At 39.8% G+C, this 14,438-nt stretch overlaps 1 long non-coding RNA gene across 1 annotated transcript in view; it reads right to left on the bottom strand.

Moving 5' to 3' along the window:
• Positions 1-14,438, bottom strand: part of LOC132329566 (uncharacterized) — a 45,124-nt gene that overhangs the window by 11,972 nt on the left and 18,714 nt on the right. The window lies entirely within an intron of this gene.

Genomic DNA, 14,438 nt, shown 5'->3' with positions numbered 1-14,438 from the left:
TGGATTTGTACCCATACACATGCTCCTGTTTCTCTTTCTTCCCTTAAACTTTGGAAGTACTTATGAGAAGCTGAAGTGCTATGCCCTAAGAAGATAAACCACAAAGATTTCAGGTCCTAAGTAAGAAAGAAAAAGTAAAGAAAGTAGTGGATGAAAGGAAGTACTGGTAGCCCGGTTTGACAGCTGAGAATCAGTTTGAGAAGACGTTAAGTTTCAAGAACTACACACACATGTCAAGACCTTCAGAGTTAGGTAATCTAGTTAAATTCTTGAACTATTCAGTGAGAGAGAGAGCTACCTGTGGGTAGAGTCAAGTTCCAAAACACAGTCCTTCCACATCCATAACTGAAAGCCAGATCTGGGCAGGTTAAAATCAGAACATGTCTCTTATACCTGTGACAAAGAGGAGCTTAATTTAGTACCTGGGGTTGGAGATTGCTGTTTGGTGCTGAGACTGGTTTATTCTGTACAGCAAATACTCTGGCTGGTTAACTCTGTCCTGCTGCACTAAGCAGGATACACCATTCTCTTCCTGAAGAAGAGACAGCATCTTTCCTCCTTAAGTGTTAGTAAGCTACAGTTTTAATATTAGAAAACATCTGGGCCTATGTGTATTACAGCATAGTTGCTATAGGGTATCAAGTAAAATCTGCAAGTATGCAGTCAAAAGAAAAGCAGCAGATGTCTATTTTCTGGCTATTTTGATATATGTTTAGTTTAGGTGAGAATCTTTCCATGTTCAAAGATGCAAAATCCTAGAATCTGGAATCCCTTGAAGCTCTCAGTTTTTAACTATCTGTACTCCTTGTCCTATTAATTCTTGTATCTTTTTATAATTTCTTCTTCCTTCCCTAATGTCCTACAGGTAATGGGTATTATTAGCTCCAGCCACAGCTCTACAAATGCGAGTCTGACTGCCTTGATGCCTTGCAAGTGGTCAGTGGGACAGCCTGTCTGCCTCTGCCCAGCAGGCTCTGCTATCTCTGAGCCACACACCCATGAGCTCTGTTTCTCAGGGTGGCACCAACAGACTTGCCTTATATTTAGCTACTACCAGTCTCATGATGTTTCAGAATGTCCTCAGGTAAACTTACTAACTCCTCTGTCAAACCCATGAGTCAAGCCAGACGGCTTCTGCTGTCTGACACATTTAACAAGAAGGCCAGTCCTCAACAATTTTTCTTTCTGGATAGAAAACCCTGTGCATTGAATGAAAGAATGACACCCACCTTAACACATCTGCTTGAGCTTTTCTCTACCAAACAGCCAATAAACCTCCAATAACCAAGAGAAATAAATATTCTCCAAAGAGCTGCAATACTCTACACTGCAAAGAGAGAGCAGATTATAAGGCTTCTCCTTTAGCAAGATTTTAGGACACAAGGCAGGCAGCCAAAAAGTCAGAACTACCTTCTCTTTGCTGGGGGGCCATACAGACAGCCAGAGATGGAAGAAGAGCTACAATCTCAACAGGTTGTCAAGATATTTCAAGAAAGAAGATGGGCATTCTGTCTAGTTTCCATTAATGTTGCCATTTTCTTCTCTCCCACAACCCTGTAATCTCAATTCTCAACACAGAGATACAGCTAAAGATAGTGAGTAATTTATATTAAAAGTGCTGGCTTGGATGTTGCCACTCTCAAATATCAGCTTGGCCAGACAGACTGAGCAATGTGGCCATCTGAGAGAGATCTGCTAAAGGGCAGCTCAGCTTAGGAAGAGCTTCATTCAGTAGGAAACAAACCCATCGAAGAGCAGGTGCAAAAGAGTAAGACAGAACATAGAAATAGAGGAAGGTGAACTTCCTCTCTCTTGGCTGTGAATCCCAGCTCATTTGTTGTTCCCCCAGCCATATCTTGTCTGTTTGCATGATCCTTCTATACAACTGAGAAGGACATGGGTGCTCCTGAAAGGCAGAGTACATGAGATTCAATAAACTGGAGAAACGTTTTGAAGTGTCTGTAGAGCAGGACAGGATAAGACCATTTCCCTTTTTGAGGGGTAATCTTAGTAGCTGTGAGAGAGGCAGACTCCTGTCTCTCCACACTCTCTTTAGGGGGCTGGCTGGTGGTTTATATTCAAAACTGCACAAGCAGCTTTCTGCAAACCTCTGTCCTATTTCATGTATGCAACACCAAACTCTGCTTCCATCGCAGCCCTCTACATTTCCTCTGTTCGTGCTCTCAGGATGCCTCCAGATTCCCAAACCTCTTCAGCCACTACACAGAGCCTTTGAGGGTTTCCTGGAAGCTCACCCTGGCTTTTTGTTAACTTCTCTCACCTGGGTGCAGGGCATGTCTGCATTAGTATGTACTCATTATCTAATTGTTTGCTTTCCTGTTTTGCTCATGATTTTCAAAATGGTTTCTGAAAGACCTGGCATCTCTATTCCCTGTGTACCTTAATGTGGACTTTGACTTGTGATGGTCAGACCCCCTCATAAGACCCAGGCATGCTTTCACATTTTCACTCTGCCCACAGGGAGGGGGTGTTAGGAGACACCTCCACTACAGTGTACAGTACTCTGTAGGAGGAACAACTCCCTGGCTTTCCTTCATGTGTTAATAGGGCTACTAAAACTGTAAAAGGGAAAAAGCTCAACAGGAAAGGCAGATGTGACCAGTTCCTTCCTTAGACAGTCTCACTGACTTCAGCTCTGCCACTCTGAGCCACGAAAGGCAGTGAGGACGGGAATTCAGGAGAAGTAAAGTGGGGCAATGAGCTGCACAATACAAGCACAAGTTACATGTTGCAGAACAAGACACAGGCCCAGTCAAGTCAAAGCATCACTCAGGCCTATGAACAACAACTGGGTGTTGCCGAAGTCCAAAAGCAGCTGCAGGCAAGTCTGTAGTGGTCACAGAATGGCAATTCAAATTTCTTAATGGCAAAGGAGGTGGGATTGAGTTAATCAGTCTGTGAAACATGTGAGGAAAAATCAAGTATGCAGAACACTCTCAGAAAAAAAGTACACAGCTGGTACATAATTGAAAACATCTCCATAGTGGTGTAGCAGTCATTAAAAAATTAATACAGTGTCTTGGGTTAAGTGAAAATATGGATCTTAGCCAAGAAAGAAAAACATATTTTAACCATTTGCCAAATACTTGTGGACTGTACTTTAAGACTTAGGTGAAGACACCACTGGACACCTTTGGACAAAACTGATCTCTCAGGTAGTGCTAATAACATAAGATATTTCAGTCTGCATCATCTCTACTGATTTTGACATTCCCTTGCACACTTCTAAAAGGCATACAGAGAGAATTACATTATTTTCCCCAAGAAAAGTATTGAGTTTTTTAACTCTGGCTGTACAGGAGCTAGCTCACTACCAAGCAATTGTCTATTAAAGGATTTCTAAATTATAAATTTTATCTTTTACTATTAGAGGGCTCTCTCTCATCTCTTTTCATATAGAAAACCATACTCTTAATTGGCCATTATCTTACAGTTATGGGACAACTAGTGTGTATTCATTAAGTACTTGGTACAGCCAAGTGCCCTCTAGCTTGCTAGCATCTTGCCTCAGGAGTCTAGAATCAGAATATTTGATTTCAATCTTGTTTCCTTGTTTAAAAGGGCACAAAAATATGAACAGGACTCCAGTGGTATCAAGTGTTTCTTAACCACCTGGTGATGATCACCAGCAGTCCTGCTGATAACTCAGAACCAGAGTTCTCCTTTGTTTCAAAGGACCTGAACTTTACTGAATCAAAACTTGGTCCCAAAGACTGTGTCTTTGATCTTTTTTTGACATACTCATATATGCAGTGCACCCGTAAAGGAGATAAATTTCCTTCAGAATTGAAAACCCAGGATTAAGCACTCTGCATAGTTATTTGCTTAACTAATCCAGCCAAAGGAAAAATTTGCCTGAAGGAACATGTCAGCAGTTTGCTGAACAAAGGCTGCTTGTGCTCCTGATGAATTTCCAGACTTTTTCTGATTAAATGCATGATAAATACTCCATAGACTAACTCCAGTTTGTGAAACACGTTCTGACTATGCTGGTTCATCAGTAATCTAACTGTTAGATTTCTAGTTCTATGTAAGAGCTGAGAAAATCTGTATGCAATTGGACTTTCCTTTTGCAAAAGTTTCATGCTTATTTGACCACAAAACATTTATTAAAGGTCACTTTCATAACCATCATGAAAAGGTCCTTGAGTCTCTTATAACTCAGGCCAAAATTGTAATGGTGATTTGCTATTTTTACTGCCACGTGACAAATGCCAATCTAGCTGCTCTGTTCTCCCCCCCTTCCTCCACTGCCACCAGGAGATGACACATACAGAGGAGCTGAAGATTGTAGGAAAAAAGTCTGCTGTGAGCCAGATACTTTGATCCCTCAGGCCTGCAGAGCACTATGTGAGAGGTATCCAGATACTGCCTTTGTATGAGCAGCACAAAGTTGCAGAAGCAGCTCTGACTCTCCTGCACAATTCCTTTCTGCATATAAAAAGAAACAGCAAATGAGTCAGAAATAGGGACAGAGAATATGGAAAAGGGCAGTCATGTTTCTGATCAGGAAGAGAATGGGGATGGAAGTCAACTCTGTAGACTGGAGCAGTTTGTCCAGCTGTCCCTGCCACACTGCTACACCCACAGCACACACTGAAATGGTTTCCTGCAGCACACTGCTAAAAGCCAGAAAGGCACCCTGGAAGCATCAGAGTGAACAGTAGAATTTCACCTGAAGTTGCTGTGAAATGAAACAAATACCTAATCTCAGCTCGTCAGTTATCCCAACCTAGCTCACCCTTCTTTATTTAATGTCACCTCAGGATTCTGGTAAGGAGGAAAACAAAAATCACATTTACCTGTACTAACTACAAGTATTCCAGAATATCAAAATCCCAAGTATATCACTTTGCACTTGATTCTGTATATTATAAAATATTTATACATTTATAAATTACCAGATCTATTTTTACTCACTCTGTATGAACTTGGAAAAGAAATCTTGAAGTGTTTGTCTTTTTGGTTTTTGGTGGGTTTTTTCTGTCATACATTCACACTGGCATATTATTGCAGAAGAGCAGGCAAGTGCTGAATGAGAACATTGGTTTGCCATTATCTCAATGGTCACAAAGTGCTGAGTTTTGCACAAAATAATTTTTTACTTCAAAGTTTCTCAGAAGATCTGAGTTGTTTGCACAGGTTTGCTATTCTAGGGTTGCTCACAAGTGCTGAACTGTAGAAATGTTTGTTATTGTGTTAAAGACACTAAGTGCTAGATGGTTGTTTGCCTTTTTTTTGGTTGGTTTTGGCTGGATTGTTCTTGGGGGTTTTTTTATAATACCAAGTATTAGTTGTACTGTAAAAACCCAAACAATTAACCAAACTCCTAAGCCTCCATTAAAGCTAATGCCTTAATTATTTATCTGTTTCATTTCTCCACTTCCTTGTGGCAAACAAAGAACTGTAAAACCAAACTCTGGGATTTCCATTTAAAGTGCTAGGCAGTATAAAAGACTGTAATTGCAACAATTATATGTGAATTCTTTAATGAACAATTTCTTAAACTATCAACTCTTAATGACACACAAATCTCACAAGTGATAGTGTTCTTAAATATATATATATATATATATATAAAATCTTAGAAGTGATAGTAATATTTTATGATGTAATACATAAATCTCAATCATGTCTCAGCTGCAGGTAAATTTTGCTCCCATTTTCACCATGTAAACAAAGTAGCTCTGCTTAATTAATTTCCTGTGGTATCCTGAGGACCATGCTTTGCTAGTCAATTAAAAGACCTGAACATTATAGATCAGATGCAAACGACTGCCATATTACTTTACAGAAAGGTTTTCATCCTAAAAAAGAGAAGATCCAGCACTCTTCATGCACTGTTATGTGTATCTACAAGCACATTTTTTGTCTTCCTCATTTTCAACACCCTTCAAATAAAATGAGAAACAGAACAGGAATATGCAGACAAGAAGCTTCACTTTGGATCTTTTGAACCTTGGAGTTACTAATTGAGGCAACAATTTTTACTGGAACTGTGTGCTCTGGCCCTAAAGCATTTCAAAGCAACATGGGCATTTAAATCCTCAGCCAAAAATACACATTAAAATATCACATTTAAGTAAGAAAAAAAGTGGCCTAAGAATGATTTACTTCAAGGATAATTACACTATGCAGTAAAGTTAGGACTGACACAAAAGAAGCAAAGCACTCCTCTGGTAAAGTTTTTGGAAATCCGTTATAAAATTCCAGAGTATTTTGTGAAATATGATTTGAAATTATTGCTTCTTAATGGACAGATGAATACCTGTGAAGAAGCTCTGCCTTACACACAGACACCAGCTTTCAAAGGCATATTTTAGAATTATGGCTGCTGAGTGAGTTTCTTCTGAAAGATGCAAACACTACTAGCAAAGCCTATCTTAGAACTCAAAATTTTATTCTTTCCTTTTGCATGATTCAAAACCGTAAAACCTGAGCCTTTTGCAACTAAAGATGATTTCCTATTAATGCTGTCAACAAGAAATTGCTGTCTCTATGCTGTTTTCAATTAGTGAACAGTTGGAATTAATTATTATGACATCTGGTTGGTCCAATCTGTGAGATTCACTGAGTTCACTGTCTAGCAATTTGGTGGTCAAGCTGAGGGCAGCTGCTCTGTGAATGGGCACCACACCATAACATTCACCCTTTGACTGGTTTTGCAACTAAGCCCTTTCCTTTCCATGGTCTCTTCTTTTCTGTAAGCCTCTTGCTACTGGCCAGCCTCATTTCTTTTCATGGTCTCTCCCACACCACGGTACTGTGCAGCTTCTGGTACGTGGCCTGTGCAGTGCATACATTCTCACTGTAAGTTTCCACATTGCTCTTTTTCATTTTTTTCATTTTTTTCATTTTCATGGAAAGATGCCTGAAACACTGTGATCTTTCCACAGTGTTTGTGAAATACATTTCACCCAGTTCCCAGTGGGAAATAAGCTTAGAGACGAGTAAACAGAATGTAATCAACCCTTTACAACAACCTTCTGGTTTACATCAAACTTCTACCAACACCAAACATGCCTGCAAAATGCTTGTCCATCATTTGAGAAATATTTACAAGGGAAATTGATAGGTAAGGAAGAAAGTGACCTGTACATAAGGGTGAGCCTGCCATTTCAATAGCTGACCTAGGCTGCTCTCTCCCTCAGTTTGGTAAGTAGCTCAGTATATTGCTCAGTATAGCTCAGTAGATGGACAGCTGGTTGAACCACAACCATACAACCTGCCTGACAGCCCCCTCTGGCTGTGTTCATAACCGACCTTAACTTGGAAAACATCAGGATAACACTGTTGGTGGTGCTAGAGCACTGGTCAGTGTGCTCAGGACTGTAAAGATTCTGTTGCTGCTAGTGGCAATCTCTAATTTAAAGTTCATATGGTATCTCATTTAACTTCAACCTGTGGAAAAACTTCTGAGGACATGTTCTGTGATCATACCAGTACCCACCATGCAGGGCCACATCCTCACTTTGGCACAGTGCAGATGCCAGTCTGAGTGTACCCTCTCTGTGTGGCAGAGGGAAGTCTGATCCCATTTTCCACAATCCCGTGCACTACAACTAGGTCAGTGACTCATACTGGTGACTCACTACGGTGCTTGCCGATTATAAACATTTCACTGGATGCCTGTTCTTTAAAATCTTTGCTGCAGAGGCCAGGACTTCCCACAATATAGTTGCATGAAGTTGGTGGGTTTGAATTTTAGATGGAACACACACAAAAAAAGCAAAATCCATAGAAAAGCAGATTCATCCCTGTCAACTCATTCTTTGGCTCTACTGATCAGTGGCCAGAAGAGGAAAACAAGCCACCAGCTCAAGCTTGCAATCTTCAAGAGTGGGCAAGTAATGGGCAAGGATTTGCACCATTATTTTATCACAACATGGCATTACCTAGCTGTAATACAGTGTGTCACATAGTGCATCAACTGGGAGCCTGGTAATGACTGGAAAGAAAAATTATCACCTCAAATGCTTTAAAGAAACATTTTGCTTCAATTAATGACATTTTCAAAATACAATATTTTGTGGTCCTATGATTTCCTATATGAAATCCATGTTCCTGTGCTTCAATTCTTTTTTCCAATAATCAGGAAGGTATAAAAAGGTAACCCACACTCTCCACTGCTTTGATACCCCAAGCAACCTTGAAGTATTAAAGCAATTGCAGAAAGTCTTGCCATGAAATTGTGAAATTTGGCAATACTGACAAACGAGAGTGGCTTGCAGCTCCCTTATAATTAGCTCATAGGAGCACCCAGCCAGGCAAGGAAATGGAGTTATTACACAGACTCCTTTGGGTCCACTTTGTGACATGGTCTCTATGTAACACCTCAAATGTTTCCATGAATTTATTAAACATGACCACCATGAACTCAAAATTCTTGAATTTTTTTGCTTTTTTTATTGAAACTTTCGTAATTTCTAAAATGAATATAGGTTTTTCCTCCTTGTAGTGTTCCCTGAATCTGTGCTGCTGGGGTGGAGGTGTGGCTGCAACATAGCTGGGCAGCTAACTTTAGGAATTCTTCAAATTCCTTATATTCAGCCTCAGGAGAAAGGTGTGGCTTGCATGACTTTATTGTGGCTCATTTAATTTGTTTACTCCTTTACCTAGTGCCTTATAAGTGGGTTTGGGTTCAGCACCTCTGTCTTTCTTATGCAAGTAAGAATTATGACATGCTCAGAAGGTGAAGAACAAAAACAAAACAAAACAAACAAACAAAAAAACCCCCAACAACAACAACAACAACAAAAGGTATTCTCAGCAATGTGGTGAATTAAAAATCTAATTTTACAGAACGGCTCTGAACTGACAGCTGCAGTCCTGAGAGTTTGAGCTGTCCTCAAACTCTCCTAGTCAAATCCTTAGACTTTCAAACTTGTGACAGACACATCACTTCCCCTGCTGACCACTTCCACTTATTAACTTATCAACACCAGGAAACGGTGTATGAGAGAGATGTGCTTTGCTTGGAGCGCCCACTTGGGCAGACTGTGGGATGGAACACTTCCTCTTGACATCAGAGCTCTTCAATATCCTGCTCTGCCATGCTGGCTCTTCTCTGTTTTGACCACTATATCTGCTTCCCAGGCAAATTACCTGCACTAAGATCGGTCCATCACTGTAACACTCACTTCTGGAAAGGAAAAACCAAAGCCCCATAAACCACTAAAGTGTAACATCCTTTGGAGCTCCTCTGAGCTTGCCTGCATTGGTTGGTACCAGGCTGTTCCTCAGTGTGTGCTCCAGCACACAGTTACCGAGGGCAGCATTCACACATCTCCGTGCTGGGCGGCGTGAGGCTGGCAGGACGTGGATTCCTCTCAGGAACAGTGCTCAGAACTACCAATGACCAACAGTGCCTGCATCATGATTTGGATGACAAAACTCAGGGCAAGCAAATTTGGCACATTCTCTGGGTAAATGTAACAGACTTGTACATGGGAGGACACATGGTCTCTTAAGGGTCATGTTCTCTCAGCCTTATCCCTAAGCTCTTCACTAACAATGAAATAACCAAAAATTACTTAGAAGCACCACCTACAACATCACTCACAGCCCAGTGTCACATCTGACAGCTGCACTGCTATTACAATGGCTTGTTTTTAATGACTGGGTTTTCTTGGCCAAGGTCTGATTCAACCCATAGGGAAAGGAAAAATTCTACAAATTCTGAAATGCTGCCAGCACTTTCTGTAAAAATATGTCCTTGGGGGATGGGGAGGGGGTTCAAATGCGTTGTGATTTGATGTCTTCCTCCTAATTTCTGTGAAAAGAAGTGACAGCCTGTGACTAAGGGGATCAAGACAGAGACAATGTTCACTGTGAAAAGGTGGTGGGGCAATATTTGGAAATAAGTAATTGATGATACAATGTCTATTCTCAAAACAAGGGTGGCAGGAAAGTGAAAAGTGTTTTTTTCTAAATGTGACCTATGAATAAAAAAACTTGAACATGAACTTAAACCAGAAAAATCCCATCCATCCTTCATTAAGCTGTTTTATTGTCTCACCTCCTGTTTTTGCTTAGCTGTCATGACTTTGAGAGGGAAATATGGAAGAAGACAACACCAATTTCCCCAAATGCAAACCCTCTGTTCACTGCATTGTAACAACTCTACAATAAATTACTTTCACCCCAAATGTCAGGCTGCCCTTGGGTCAGTAGCAGTTCTGGCCCTTTTCCATCCATTGCAGAATGAACTCCATTGTATTTATGTTTAGAAGTTTTGTGATAAACAAGAATTATGTGATAAACAAGAATTATGTGATAAACAAGAATTTGAGGAGAAGTTTTGAAAACTGCCAGGGTTACACAGTATCATGATGAAGTATAAACACCACAGATATTTTTCTTCCAATTAAAATACTTCAAATTCAGGAACTCTGGTTAAGAAATGCATTTAAGCAGATCTTTAATTTCCAACATATGTGACTTACAGGCAGATCTCACAAGAAATGATTTCTTGAATCAAGACAATTTACATTTTAATTACAAAGTGCTCTCCTACCACACTGACCTGATTATAAAGTAGTTACATCAAGATGGGTACAAAAAAGGTAAATCTCAACTTATTCTAAATTTACAGTTTCATTGTGAATTAGACAGTGGAGGTGAAAATACAGTGCTTCTGAATGCTGGTGAAGAACACTATGTATCGCTTTGAAGACAAGCAAAATAAAGATGAAGGCAGAGATATGGACAAAGACCAGAGAAGGGCGACATGAATGCTGACTCAACTAAAAAGCATGGCCTAAAAGAAGAGGTTGAAGAAATTGGGGTGACAGCATCTGGAAAAGATACAACCATGAAGGACCATGAGGAAAAAGCCAGGTGTAAGCTTTGTAAGATAAGAAAATATGTTATTAAAAGAATAGCAATGCACTTTTCTCCAGCTTTAATGGTAGGGAAAACAAGAAGTAAGTATAATATGTGGAACCTGAGGATTAGTACAAACACTGCATTACTAAGGAAAAAGCTCTTGACGAAATTAGCTGTGGAGGTTTTAAGTCCCATTCTCAGGAGTCCCATTCTCAGGACACAAATATGTCTCAGGAGTTTATAACTAATGATACCTCAGTGGGGAGGTTACATGACCTCTCAAACCTCTCTTTCATTTTCACATTTCTGGATCATTTTAGTCATATAGAAAAAAAAAAAAAAAGCACAGAACTAATAACTTCCCTAAACTGAGAAAGTCTTGAAAGAGCCAAGAGAACACAGAATCAGTTTTCAATTTCTCTGAAATCCCTGCTACGCACTCAGCACTGAGCAAATTGGTATGCATTCCTAAAACCACCAGGGAATCTCCCAGCTCTCTCTTCCTCCTTTTTATCCCTCATATATGAAGTGTTAAGACTGGTAACTTAATGGTACTGAACGTCAGATCAGCTGCAGTAACAATGTTAAACAGTCTCACTTTTTTAATAGGGATTATGGATAGAGACTGCCCTTGTGGGGCCTGTAGACTTGTGAAAGAATACGTGACTCCTCGGTGTCAACCTTCGTCACTCAGCCTGCCCACCCTGAAGAGCAGGGCCATGCAGTGGCCATCTAGAGCCACACCTCAACCACCTTTCGTGCAGGGAGGCTGCTCTTCACATTCCTTTTCTCACTCACAGTGCAGGCTGTGAGTGAGCCTCTGCAGGCTGGCCTGCATGATCAACAAGTACCAGATTTCTTATCCTGGCACACTCAATGTTCTTCAGAGCAAACCTGAGAAACCTGCTTTTTTTGGTTTTGTTTTAATTGCCATAGGGTAGATATGGGTTGGGGTTTCACTGGGTGGGGTTTTAAAAACTAGTTTGTCTTTGACCCAGGATTGTTTAATATTTTCAAAACAGCAAGAAGGGTAGAATACAGATTATCATTATTCAACACATAGGGCTCAAATAGCAGGGTATTAGGGTGAAGACCAAATAATAGGGTGAAGAGCAGGTTATAATTTTGGAAATTTTGGCAAACTGGAAAAACAATTTTTAAAAAATGCTAATCTCTTTGGGCAAGTACAAGAAAATGAACTTCAACGAGAAGATGGCACTGGCTGGGATCCTTCTGTGCCAGCAGCAGGTCTGTGGGAAGAGATCCCAGGGTTATAATCATTCACAGATGAGTGAACAACATCATGGCATTGTGAAAACAGCAGGGATTGTACTCATTGTCTACGCTGGAGTATGGCCTGAACAGCACAGGAAATAATCCCACTTCACTGTCCCTTTGGGCACTTGTAAAGCCTCAGCTGCAGCACTGAGTGTGGCTCTAAGTGCCAAGAAGGACACACACCAGCAGGAGACAGAAGGAACCCAACTAATGCATTCAGGGGTTCAGGAAATGCTGCCTGTGGGCAGAGATCAGACACGCTGCACCAAGCACAGGCAAAAGGTGGGTGCCATACAAGTCTTACAGTACATCAGGAATCTAGAAATAAAATGTTTAAATGCCCATGGTACACAGGACAACAATAAATGGATTCCAGTTGCAGTGCCTGATTTTCATCAGAATAAATTGATGAGGAACTGCCTCTATTAGCATAGGTTATTTAAAGCAGGTGAAACGATGTCACAGATAGAATGACCCTGCTTTTGGAAGAGGGATGAACCCAGGGTTCCTTTGAATATGATTTTTATAATTTAATATAATTCATTTTTTATTATTTAATAATTTATTGAAGATGGATAATTTCTGAACTTAAAACTATAATAGAAAAGAAATCTAAAAATTTATGTACAACTCTCTGCCTCTCAGATGACATCCTTCTCAAGACCATGTGGATGTGAATGTTACCAATTCCTGTTATGATATGTAGAAACAAAAATACTAACATGGGAAAAAAAGAACCTCAAGAAAATCATTCTCTTCCTCTTTAACACAAGTTCCTTCTCTGTCCAACAACAGAAAAAAATATTCTCTGGTTTATGCCTATTATGGAAATGGTTAAGTCTTTGACACACTAACCTCAAATCTTTCTAACAAACATTATTCCTTCCATAAATTAATTTCTTGCCCAACATTATAATCCATTACACAGCCCAAAGCATCAGTGAGATACACTGCCTCCAGAAGCCCAAGAATTAGTTAAACTATTTAATTTGCTATGACTGCAGGTTTATTTAATTTCCCTAAGCCTCAGTTCTTATTTCCTGGGAATATTAAAGCTTAAAAGCATGACTGTCAAAGAAAAGTCACTAAACAGATAAATCCCAATATACTCAAAACATTATTTTCCTTGTCAATACATACAAAAATAGGGACTAGGTTAAGTAGTATGTTGTCTGGAAAGCACATAAACCAATCCTAATACATACAGCTTTTAAAATCAACAGTATTTTATCAGTATTTTATTTCGGTATTATTTGGAAGATGCCTCCAGTAGCCATAAAATCTCAAAAAGATCCAAAAACGAGGAAAAACACAAACAAGCAAAAAACCACACTTTCATTTTCAGAAATGGAATTTCTGTAATTGCTAAAAGATCTTCAATGACTTGCAGAAGGTAAGAGATATCTAGATTCAATAAATACATTTTCTTCATGAGAACATCTGAAATTAAAGATCCTTTTTCCCAGGTGGAAGTATTACTGTAATGAAAATCCTTATGAGAGCATTTTTATGATGACTGAGGACTCAAAATAAGAGAGAAATAAAGTACTCATAATTCTCATCCATACTCACGGGTTAGAATACTTGGATCAAGGGATTGAACCTCATTTCTGATTACAATCCTGCAAAGAGTGGGCTGCAGAAGAGAAAAAAATAGACATCCCCACCATCTGCTAAGGAACTAGATTTACACAGCGCAAGCACTACAAGCAGTAGAAGAAATTAGATTCTGACAGGGAACATGGGCACAATCCTGCAGCCCGGGAAATCTTGGGTTCTTGGCTGGATAACAGAGACAACCAGCACAGACAACCAGCACATTTTAACTGCCTGTAAAAATCTGTCTGAAAAGATAATTATCCTTCATTCAGTTTGATGAAGACACTTGTAAGACACAAAATACTGGTGTGGTAACACGATGGCTCTTGCTCCCCTTTCTGCATCTGACCACTCAAAATGAACTTTCCCATCTGCCTCTCCCGATCTGACAGAATTTGTTAACATATAAGAAAATTCAAAGATTTGCTAAGATCTTAAAGGCAAACATATTAATAGACAAATTGTCAAACAGGAATGGTTTTCTAAACAAGGCCTCCAAAGTAATAAACCACAGAAAACCAGAGGTTACAGAGGATGGACCCAGCAACCTCAGCTCTGAAAAAAGGGCCAAGAACAATACTGGGGACACTTACTCATCTCCATCTCTTTAAAATCTTGAGTAAACCACTGCACATCTGCATTATATCCTGCAGAAAAGACAGACTTGGAGATTTTATAGACTCCTTTTTTACAACCCCTTGGGGTTATATAAA

The sequence above is a fragment of the Haemorhous mexicanus genome, chromosome 7 (assembly GCF_027477595.1).
Source record: "Haemorhous mexicanus isolate bHaeMex1 chromosome 7, bHaeMex1.pri, whole genome shotgun sequence".
Taxonomy (NCBI): domain Eukaryota; kingdom Metazoa; phylum Chordata; class Aves; order Passeriformes; family Fringillidae; genus Haemorhous; species Haemorhous mexicanus.
This window is presented reverse-complemented; position numbering and strand designations above follow the sequence as displayed.